The sequence below is a fragment of the Pteropus alecto genome, unplaced genomic scaffold, assembly GCF_000325575.1.
Source record: "Pteropus alecto unplaced genomic scaffold, ASM32557v1 scaffold45, whole genome shotgun sequence".
NCBI classification, from domain to species: domain Eukaryota; kingdom Metazoa; phylum Chordata; class Mammalia; order Chiroptera; family Pteropodidae; genus Pteropus; species Pteropus alecto.
Window position 1 is genome coordinate 5,623,822 of NW_006442491.1, and position 11,876 is coordinate 5,635,697.

The 11,876-nt window shown below is 39.2% G+C and overlaps 1 pseudogene; it reads right to left on the reverse strand.

Moving 5' to 3' along the window:
* Positions 1 to 6,697, reverse strand: part of LOC102879784 — a 7,179-nt pseudogene extending 482 nt beyond the window's left edge.
* Positions 6,698 to 11,876: the final 5,179 nt, after the last annotated feature.

Consider the following 11,876-nt stretch of genomic DNA (forward strand, 5'->3'; position numbering starts at 1 on the left):
CATGGATCTTCTTTACGACCATCTTTGAAAATACAATCTGCCAGAGAAAAAAGAAAGAAAGAAAGAAAGAAAGAGAGAGAAAGAAAGAAAGAAAGAAAGAAAGAAAATGAGAAATAAAGAAAAAGAGAAAGAAAAAGAGGGAGGGAGGAAGGAAGGAAGGAAGGAAGGAAGGAAGGAAGAGTAGGAGGTAAAAACATTATAGACCCAAAGGTAAAAAGAACTGGTCAGTTAAAAAGGTAATAAGTAGTAGGATGGCAACAGTGAGTTCCCCTGGCAAAGTAAATACTTCTTGCAAAGGCCCTGAGATGAAAAGAAATTTGCCAACTTCAAGAAACTAAAAAAAGAAAAGAGAAAAACACGTTAGCTGTATGCATCTTGCAGGTCATGTTAAAACATTTGAATGCTATGCTAAGAACAATGGAAATCAGACATTTAAGCAGGGGAGTAACATGATCTGAAGCTTTGCAAGAATTTTTCTGAATAAATTAGAGAGGTCATGTCTAGGCCAGTTAGGAAATGGTTTCAGTGTTTAAGCTAATGATGAGGGTGGCCTGAATTAATGTGGCAGCAGGGAAGTAAATAGAATTAAGTCCTATTTAGAGATATAGCTGACAGATCTTACTAGTGATTTGAACATGGAGAGGGTAGGGATCATGTAATGTATTAGTTTTTTAGGGTTGCTATAACAAACAACACAAATTAGGTGGCTTAAAATTGTGAAATTTATTCTTTCAGAATTTTGGAGGCTAGATGTCTAAATTCAAGGTGTCAACAGGGCCATGCTCTCTCTGAAGCTCTAGAGTAGAATTTGTCCCAGGCCGTTCTCTTGGCTTCTGGTGTTGCCAGCAATTATTGGTGTTCCTTCACTTGTAGATGCATTGTACTGCCGCAGTTATCACAAGACATTCTCCTTGTGTCTGTCTGTCCTTGTGTCTCTCTCCTCTTCTTGTAAATATACTAGTCATACTGGATTAAGGGCCCACCCTACTCTAATATGATCTCATCTTAATGTACATCTTGATTATAACTGCAAAGATTGTATTTCTAAGAAGGTCACATTCATAGTTACCAAGGATTAGGACTTCAGTATATCTGTTACGGGGGCAGGGGGGGGGGGCACAATTCAGCCCACAATATGAGGAAAAAGAAAGGAATTATCAAAGAAGCCTCCCAGGTTTCCAACACAAGTACTTGGAGGAATAATGGTGAATGGTGAGGAGGCAAGAGCAGAATGGAGAAGGCAGCTGAGAAATCAATTGTTTTATTTCGAAAAGGTTAAACTTCAGTTGACTGTGAGTAGTCCATGTGGAAATGTCAAACAGGCGGTTGAATAGGTAAGTCTGGAGATTTTGGAGGACAAATCAGGATGGGAAGCCCTATCCCTGCTGTACCCTGCTGAGTGCCAAACAAAGGAATCAGAAAAGCTGGCTGATGAGAACAAAGAGGAAAGCCTAGATCCAGGGGACCTCAATTCAATCTCTCAAGACATAGGAGAGAAAATCAAAGCCAATAGTGTGCTGGTATGTGTTTAACAACTAACTCTTCACAGGCAGGGGAGGAGGGGAAAACCCTTATTTGTAGAGGTTGCCAATTCCCATGGTGTAAATATTCCCACCATGGTTACAGGCTTGAAAAATTCCTGAAAATTTAAAAACTAATTTCTCCAAGCTAGTACAAGCTGGCTCCAGCACACCCCTGAAGTCAAGGCCCTGTTTCATGCTCCTAGTTGTGTAAGCTGAACAATTAACTTACCCTTTCTGGGCTATAGTGTCTTTATCTATAAAATGAATGATTGCTCTTAATGGTTTCTTCAAGTTCCCCTTCTGCTCTCACATAGCATAAATCCCAAAAGCAAAACTTAGGTTCTGTTCTGATAATAATGGGGCTGTTTGACCAGAGTACATGGCATTTTAAAATTAAACAGTTGAATGAGTAAAGTATAGCCAGTGACATTCCTGTTCATTGGATGTCAGCTCCTGACTTACAGATCTATGTACACACACATAAAGAAAGAAGACTGGAAAAGACTCTCTTTCTCTGGACTCCTGTCTCTGGGGTCTGTAAACAGAATTGACCTGATAGTCGTATTCACGAATAGATCAGGCAGCCAAACATGCAGCTAGATGCATATCCCTCTCCATTAGGAATCCTATGGATAGGGAAACACCATAAGGATCAGCTGTCAGCCTTAATTTGTAGGTCAGGAAAGTATGGATCACATATTTCTATCCATCAGCATCAGTGGCTAGTCATTTTCAACTGCTAATAACAAAAATTCATTTGCAGTGGCTTCAGCTCACAAAGGTTTGTTATACAAAGACAACTGAAAATCAACAGGCTAGGGCAGTTACACAAAGTGTTCATGAATCAAGTTTCCCTCTATTTTTCTGCCCCTTTTTCTTGCTTTATTTCTGCTTCCGTTCAAAAGATCACCTCATGGTCCAAAGTGGCTGCTGGAGTTTCAGCCATTATACCCACATTCCAGGCAGTAGGGAAAAAGAAGGAGGAAGGTTTATCCCGCTGTCTTTTAGACAGGCTTCTTAGAAGTCTCAAGCTATGCTTCTATTTATAACAGTTTGGTCAGAACTTACAAGTCTGGGCAATGTAGTTTCTTAGCAGGAGATGTTGCCCAAGGTTTTTATTTGTAAAGACAAAAAGTGAAAGTTATTATTTGTAGGCAAGAAACTCTCTCTGTCAAAAGTCCTATTCATGAGATAAAAAAAAAAGGTACCCACAAAGTTAAATACATCATAAAAACCTTACTAGTGATATATAATTGTAGTAACATTTCTTCTTTATCAGTGCCTACAAAAATTGAGAGATTTACTTCAATATTTTGAAATCTGAGGTGAGCAATAGATTTTGTAGAATCCATTTTCCCTCTCTAAATAGCTGACAACAGCATACAAATCATGTTTTAAACCTCCCCCTAATTCCAAAGCACACTTTGCTCTTGGTCTAAATGACTTAAGTCAGAGGTAATGCAAGATATAAGAGGACAATTTGAAACTTAAAGGATGGCACTAACTCTCTGAAACATTCAGTGAGCTGATCCCTGTGCCTGTTTCTGACATAATTATGAATATTCTCAAGGTGTTGGCAATTTAGGCAATTGCTGATAATAAAATATTTGCTCAGTGTTATGTACACACAAATGTGCACACCCATCCCCATAGAAAATATCATGAAATATTTTTCTAGTTTTCTTTACCTGCAAACATCTTACATTTAAAGACCCAGCTGAAGTCACATTTCATTCCTTTTCCCAGCACCAGCGCTCTGTCATCTGTCCCCTCTCTGTACTCAGGCACTGATTCTACCATTTGCCTTTAACAATTTATACCCAACATTTAACAAACATTAAGAGAACATTTAACAGTCTCAAACACTTGAGTACATCGCTGTGGCCTGTTAGCATCATATGTGAATTTCTCATCTTCCCAAGTTTAGTGTGAGTCTTTTGAGTGCCTCACACTGTTTTTGTATCATTTCATTTTAGGTATTATATCTTTCCAGGTTGAGAGAGTCCTGTGGATTGCTCTGGCACCAGGCAACAGAAACCAGAGGAGTGTATACTAACCAGCTCATTGAATGTTTCCACTACGGAAAAAAAAAAAAAAATTCCAAATCTTTGAGACTCAAAAGTGAACCGTAACACACATTCCAGAATAGCTAAAATAATAAAGACAAACAGTACTAAGTGTGGAATAATTGGACCACTCATATGTTGTTGGTGGGAGTTTTTGTACAACCATTTTGTAAAACTGTCTGACCGTATCTACTAAAGCTGAACAAAGCATATTTTAAGACCCAGAAATTCCATTCTGAGTTATATACTCAACAAAAATGCATACGTACATGTAAAATCAACAACAGAACAACAAGCACACACTAGAATGTTCAGAGCACTATTCATAATAGCCCCAAACTGGAAGCCACCCATAAATCCTTCTATAGTATAATGGATTAAGAGATTGAATAAGGTATATATTCACACAATGGAATGTTATATGACAGCAAAAATGGACAAACTATTGCTACATGCAACAACATGGTTAAATCTCATAAATATAATGTTGAATGGAAGAAGCCAAGCATAAAATAGACCTTACTGTTTGGTATCATTTATATAAATTTCAAAAGAGGCAAACTAATCTATCCTATTAGAAAACATGATAGAGGTTACTTGAGGTAGGAAGGAGTTATCCTTGGAAAGACACATAATGAGGGCTTCTGAGATGCCAGGAATGTTGTATTTCTTAATCTGAGTACTAGTTATGAGTATGATATATTCATTCTGTGAAACAAACTAAGCTGTACACTTGTGATTTATGCATTTTTATCTGAATATGTTACACTTCACTAAAAGGCTTACTACAAAACAAACACAGAAGTGGCAAGCTCTGGTTGCCATATAGTATGTAATCGCCCATCACAATATCTCTGTGCTATAAGGCACTGCAAAATGAAGGGCTTATAAGAAAATCTCAAAATTTTCTTGTAGCTCTTATATCCTATAGATCTATGAAAACTCATTGGAAAAAAAAGACAGAGAAAAATTCTTTGACTTTAGGTCCCAGTAGGAAATTCCAATAATCAGGGAGGAGGTCCTGTGGGGCCAGCCAGTCCTCTGTGCCTGAGCTGACTGTCTGTGTGTCCCAACTCCTGGGGTGAGGGAGCGATGAGTGTGGCAGGGCAGAGCATCCTTTCCTGAAGAGGTAAGAGGCCAGGAGGCTATACCACAGCTGCAGTTTCTAGATTTCTTCTTCACCTACTCTTCCATCATCCTCTTTTCTCTCTTGCTTTGGCATCAGCTTTCCCACTGGCACCCTTTGTTTTCAGGGCCGACAGTTGGCTGGGCTGCGAGAAGTGCCCTTTTTCCTCCTCCCTCATTGGCATCTGTCAAGTCTCCTTATTATGGCTGCTGCTGTGAGCTCACCTATCCTTGGTGCGGTGTGTCCCTACCCACCTAATAGCTGAATTTGCCCTGCTTAATTTTTCTGGCAGCTCACAGATTTTAAAATTTAAAATTTAAAACTCTCCCTCTCAATGGCATACTTGTCCATTTCAATGTGCTCCACTATACTGACTGCTCAGAAAAAGAAAAAATGAGGGAGAAAATAAAGAATAGAGGGACTGCAAATAGGCAGTAGGATAAAAGGTAGAAATGGACACGTGACCAGCACCTCCCATCCCATCATTTAGTTATTAAGCACTCTCTGCTCACGTGTGGGGACAGGTTATAGGAAATGCGAATTATGCCAGGCACATGCTCCACAAACTCCTGACCTAAAGGGGCTACAGGGCAAATATATTGATAATCAACAATGAGAAATCACAAATTAATACTAATGCAGTGATGAAATGGAAATGACACAAGGACACAAAAAGGCCACGAGCCCTCTAAGACAGTGTCAGCTGCATAAACAAAGCTTCATGGACGGCACACAGGTTGAAATTGGAAACACTATCAGTGCAGCCCAAGTCTGAGGCTGGTTTGAGAGATTAATGGGGCATGCAGTAGATGAGCTCCATAATCATGAAACAGAGACAAAGCACAAAAGTTTGCTCTGTTAGCCCTACTTGGGGGCTTTTACTGCAGGAGATTATTTAGGAGGGAGGGGAAATATCTAAGGGTAATCGCATGAAGCTAAAGAAGTTTTTGAGCAAAGAAAAGTAAAACCTAGTTGATAGTGGAAGAGTTAAGACAAAACTCTTGCCAATTCTATCACTCATTATACTTCAAGCATTTCAGTATGAACTTGGCTTCCCATCTACTTTGCAATGCACAAGTCCTGCCTGTTTTGGGTCTAAGGCATTGCCTGGACCTGGGAGTGGGGAAAAGTAGAGAATATCAGTTTGTTCCTCCCACGCTCTATTCCCACCACTAATATAAAACACCAAATAGTCATAAAACAACCTAATCCAACTATTAAAGGATGAACCAGATGTGATGAGACCTGGCTCATCCACTTCTAAATTCTGTGATTATCTGGTCCACAAAGCAATTGAGTATAATAGAGAAAAACAGCTGAGTTCTATTGGAAATGCATAAAGTAAAATTCTCATGGTGCTCAAGAATGTATCTCACTGCCTGCTTTAAGAATCATTGTCTATAAAGCCACCAAAAGAGGAAAACTACTACCCAGCTTAATAGTAAACGTCATAAGCACAAACACTTTTATGGGGTTTACCGGGTGTTGGCCACAGTGTTCTAAGTACTTGGCAGGTACTTCCAACCACAACCTTGTGGTAGAGTTACTATAACTACTTCTATTTTAGAGAAACAAGGAAACTAAAGGGAGAGATGTCCATTATTTTCATTCAGTCAGTCATTTGACAAAATTTTCAAGCTGCTATTGTGTGCCTGGGCATAGGCGGTCTGTTCAACTGCAGGTGAATGCAAACAGCAGGCAGGGTCAAGAGTTGGGGACTTAGTCTGCTTGGGCTGCCATAACAAAGCTCCACAGATGGGGTAGCTTAACCAGTAGAATTTTATTTTCTCACAATTATGGAGGCTGGAAGTCCTTGGAGATGTGGTTTCTCCCAAGGTCTCTCTCCTTGGCTTACAGATGGTCATGTCCTCACCTGATCCTTTGCTCTGCATAGGCACATCTCTGATGTCTCTGTGTCCAAATCTCTTCTTCTTACGAAGATACCAGTCAGACTGGATTAGGGCCCAATCTAGGGGCCTCATTTTAACTTGATTATCTCTTTAATGGCCTTATTTTCAAATATAGTCTCATTCTGAGGTCTTGGGGGTTAGGACTTCAACATATGAATTGGAGTATACATGCACACAATTCAGCCATAACAGCTGAGAAGACAATTCGATTCTCTGACGAAGATCATGGGAGTTTAATTAACTTCATCGCTCTTAAGCTGGGGCTAGAAGGTTCCTTTTCCCAGGCAACATCAGGATTCACAAAAAGGGTCTAATCCCTGAATGCCCTTGGAGTTCAGTGAAGGAACGATACTAAAACAATCTCCCCATGTTGTTTGTTATCCAACAGCCTACCAACTGCAATACAATGATGACTTGTGTGGACCAAGGGAAGCAACTGTGTCTAAAGGCCCAGAGTGTGTGCTAAAACACTGAAAAGGAAACATCTGCTTATATTGTATTTTTCTTTCTTTCTGGCTCTGAATGGTTCAAAATTAAATAAAGTGGATTTCAGTAACCCTGCCACACAAAGCTGGATTCATGTCTTCAGTAATTCCTTCTGTGCCTGTCACACTCATACTCTCTCTGTGGTACTTCAGACACTAGTGATTTATTCTACCATGAATGTGAATGAAGGTAACACCATGGAGCCAAGTTGTTCGTGCTCTTCAGATGGGATTTCATGGTCTATCTGCCAATTTATTAAGAGCACCTACTCCCGGTTTTCCGGATTTATTCTGGTTATAATTTCTCTTTGTCTTCTTAATCTTGCAATAAAGAGCTTTTGGACCCAGGAGTGTATTAAATCCCCCCAAACATTCATTTACTTCGATCCCTCGAGATGATTTGGAAGAACCATTTCAAAATATTTTAAAAGAATGTGAATATGGCTGAGCAATCACAATGCATTGCCTGCACAAAGCATTGAAAATGTGTTCCCAGCTTCGAATTTCTAGATCTCTTTTGAAGGCAGGAAAATAAATAGTTCAGATGCAATCAGTCATAAGAAGATAAAGAACATTGTATGTTTCTATATAATAATTTTTCTCTCTTCTTTTCAAACTCTTTATAAATATTCAAATCCAGGTGCTGTACTACACAGCATTGTAGCTGCTTGTCTTGAAAAGCTGCAGATTATTTGGTGCAGAGTCTAAGTCCTTCTTGGTTTAAGTTAAAAAGGCTTTCTTTGGTAGAGAATGAAGAGAAACCATCTGAGAATGAAGAGAAGCCCCTCTTTTCACAGAAGCTGGGAGGACATGATTCTATACTGAGTTCTAACATGGATTCTTTCTGTGACTTAAGAGATAATTTTACATCTCATTGCCTCGTGTTTCATCTCATTAAAATGGCAGTACTTCACCAGGTTCCTCACTCACAAGAATATTTTGTGGAACAATTAAGGGTTAATTAATTAATTGGAGTACAAGCATGCAAGAAAGATAATGAGGATTTCTATTGCATTTCCCTGGCTTTGGGTAAGGCTACCCCCAAATCGATTTTAATCAGAAGCTTACGGTCTCAAATTTTTATTACTAGTCACACTTTGAGGTTAAAATGAACAAGAATATCTTGAATATAACTTTTCTCAAATCAGATATTTTCTCCTCTGCAAGACTGATTTCTACTACCTGCTTCACTGGGTTAATCAATAAGTTATCTTGCATTAAATTTAGTAGTTCTATTGTGAGTCAATAAAAATAACAAGGATTTTCTTCTTTGCTATTTTTTTGTTATTGTTGTTGTTGCTTAAGTTAAAGGGCAGAAACCCCAAAGTCCAATGTGAGTTTGCTTATTCCATCTTTTATCTTCAGAGATAATCTTGGCCAAAACCCAAGACAGAATAATGACAGACTTTGGATGGAAAGTCAATGACTTAAAAAATCTCTGATCACCTGCTAATTATCCAAATGCTGGTTTTTCAAGACAAACATGATGGGGCTGTTCTCTGCTTCCTGTTTCCTTCCTGGTGCTCACTCTGTTGATGGGAGATGGGCTGGAGCATGCACATGTAGACCAATAGGGTTGCATGAATAAATTTGCCTCCCTGCTGCTGGCACGGCTGGCCCCAGTTCTAAGCTCAGCCTTAAAGAATTGTGGTTTAAGTGACTTTAATGTTCAAGATCACTGATGCCCAGGTGGTAGCTGAACTTTCATTTCCTTACTGCCTTCTTTATTCCAAACAGATTGGGATCTCTGATTTGTGTCCTGGAGAATGATGCAAGGTTTTATCCACCTTACAGAGCAACTTGCTTTCCCCCTATCATGGCCCCAGCAAATCAGATAACTTTCATGTTGAAGGTGGTAAACTTCTCATTTGGGCTAGAGATGCAATCTCCACTGTTTTCCATTTTTCCCCAAAAAACATACGCTGTTTCACTCCTTGGAGAAACATATTATTCTTCTACTCAGTGTGGACAACCAACTCAATTTTATTCTATTCATTCAACCAATGTTTATTGATGATCAACATGTGACACTATACTAACTACTAGGAACAAAAAGAATGAATAAGATACAGTCAGCCTCAATGTGGTCATAGTTAATTTAAGATGAGAGAGCAGAATAGCAAGGCAAGAAGGTAAAACCCAATCCAATGGTTTGACTTCTTCATAGTAAATCTGGTCAAACACTGAGTGGACAGGTAGGAGCAAGTTTGAGAAAAGATGAAAGTTTTTCTTTGGGGATTAAGTATCCAAAGTCCAAATCTGGGAATATTTACGGCCTCATATTCTTGGAATAGAAATTCCAGTACTGCTGCTGGATGCACAAGAATGTGTGTTTTTTGTAAATTCTTCCAGATAAAGCTGTTTGTTTTTGTCTACTTTATATCAAATTCCTTTTTTACTAATTATTGAGTGAGAAGAGGGGGCTCAGAGATAATTCAATTCAATCCTTTCATTTTAAATGTTAAAAAATCTAACTCTGAAACTAAACGATTTGCCAAAAAATCACATTGATAAAAAAAAAATATAGTGGGCTGAGTGTGGGCGCCAGGCCTGGCTGGCCCAAGGTCTGACTGTGATCCAAGGTCTGGCTGTTATCCAAGGCCTGGCTGATCCAAAGCCTGACTGGCCCAAGGTCTAGCTGGTCCAAGGACTGGCTGTGATCCAGGCCCACAGCTAGGAATATGTAAACATAATTCAGCTTATTGTATTACACATGTGTGGCTGAAGGCCACTATTGTACTCTGCTATGTGAGGAGCCATGCGGTCCCCTGGAGAGCAGAAGAAGTGTGCACAGTACTGTGCTCCCCTCAATAGAACTGCACTTCCAGAAACAGAACTGCACACCTCACAAAAAAGTTGATGCCTGCCATTTCATTCTCATGTCTGCCTCTTGTGCATTCTTCCATCTAGGCATCTCACCATCGAACCCTCCCTTCTCTGTCAACAATACCACTGACACTTGGTGTAGCCGACATGATCCTCTCGGTCCTGACCCTGGGTCTAAAACTCAGTTTTCCTACCCAATTTTATGTTACTTCAGAATAAGAAATTCCAATGTAAATCTCGTAACTTCCCCATGACACTTGTCTTAATACCTTCAAGTTTGTGGAGAAAACTTTAACGTACACAGATAAACTAGATTATTAGAATTAATTAAAATAGGACTTGTAAGTTGCAAAATGGTCACAAATTCTTTCACTCATTCACCCTTGAATATATTCTTTACCTTGTGATTAGTTTTGACCAATAGAACATTAACAAGAGTGAGGCTAACTGAGGCTTCAAGGAGTCTTATACTTTGGGATTTGCCTTTTTGCTGCTGGTAGAACCCAGCCTCCAAGTTAAGGATCAGAAGGTATCCTGGATGATGAGAGACACGTGGCCAGCCAGATCATTTGCTCCTGTCACCTCAGCTAATAGTCCAGGCAGCCCTCAACCAAATCACTAATTACAGACACATAAATGAGCCCCACTGAGCTCAGACAAGCGCAGGCCAGACAGAACACCAGTTAACTCTTGAGCTAAATAAATGGCTGTTGTTTTAAGTTCCTAATAGTTGGAGTGGTTCACTGCAAAACAAAAATGAACTCATACAATGAGTGTAAGAATGAATGATAAGCATAGAAGAAGTGAGTTCAAGATTCTTCCTAGGAGAATATTTTTCATGGGATAGATGCAAGTTCTCATTACACTTATTTCCTAATTGAATTTCAAATCTTGACCAACAACTGGTCATTAATTGTCATAAAATTGCAAGCTATTAAAAGCGTACACAGGCATGTACACATACACACACACACACACACACACACACACACACACACACACACACACACAATGCTGGCAGATGCAGAATTATGCCTCTTCTTACAGGGTCATTCATCTGTGAGACTGCATATTGTGATCTCTTTGAGCCAGAGCTCTGTTTACTGTGGATATCTGCCAAGATAATCCTTTGCATTTTTCAAAGTTTTCTGTTTTAACAAGAGTATCTGTATAATGCAATATGCTTTCAAGGAGTTAAAATATAACTCTGATAGAATATAAAGATAACTCCTTGTAATAAATAAATGCAACACTATCCTGTGCTCTTTGAGAACAAACCTTTTAAAAAAAAACATTTTTAAAGTCTATTCAGAAAGAGATAGGCTACTGACAATATTTGTAATGTCTCCTTCTCATTGCACAATCTTAGAAATTGTAGGAGAAATATATATTTTAAAATGCATAATCAGGTTGGAAAACAAGAAGCTATGTTTTTGGTAGACCAGAATAAAATTGAGATTGTATATAAAAAAGTGAAAATCCATATAAGAGAGGACTTCTATAAAATGTAGGGTGTCTTCCTGGGTGCTTCTAGCCCAGAACTGGCAAAATTTGGAGAAAGAGATATCCTGGAAGGGGTAGCTTCTGGATCATTGGTTGAGATATGGTCAAGAAACAAGCCAAACAGTTGACCTTACTTCCCCTTCCACATCTCTGCAGGGATAGACAGTGCTCAATAGGACTGGCTTAGTCGAAACAGAAGAACTGAATCCAGCATCTGTATGGAAAAGATAGGACAATACTCAGGAAGATTGTGACCAAAGAGTACTAGAAATTATTCATGTCCAGAAGATGGTATGCCTTGTTTAACAACACATTCTGTGTCTCCCTTCTACTCCCAAACCTGGAGAGTTTCTGCAGTCCACCCCAACCAGAAGCAGATCTCCCTCATCCAGCATAATAATTAATGGGGGGCCATGGCAAACAGACAATATTCACAG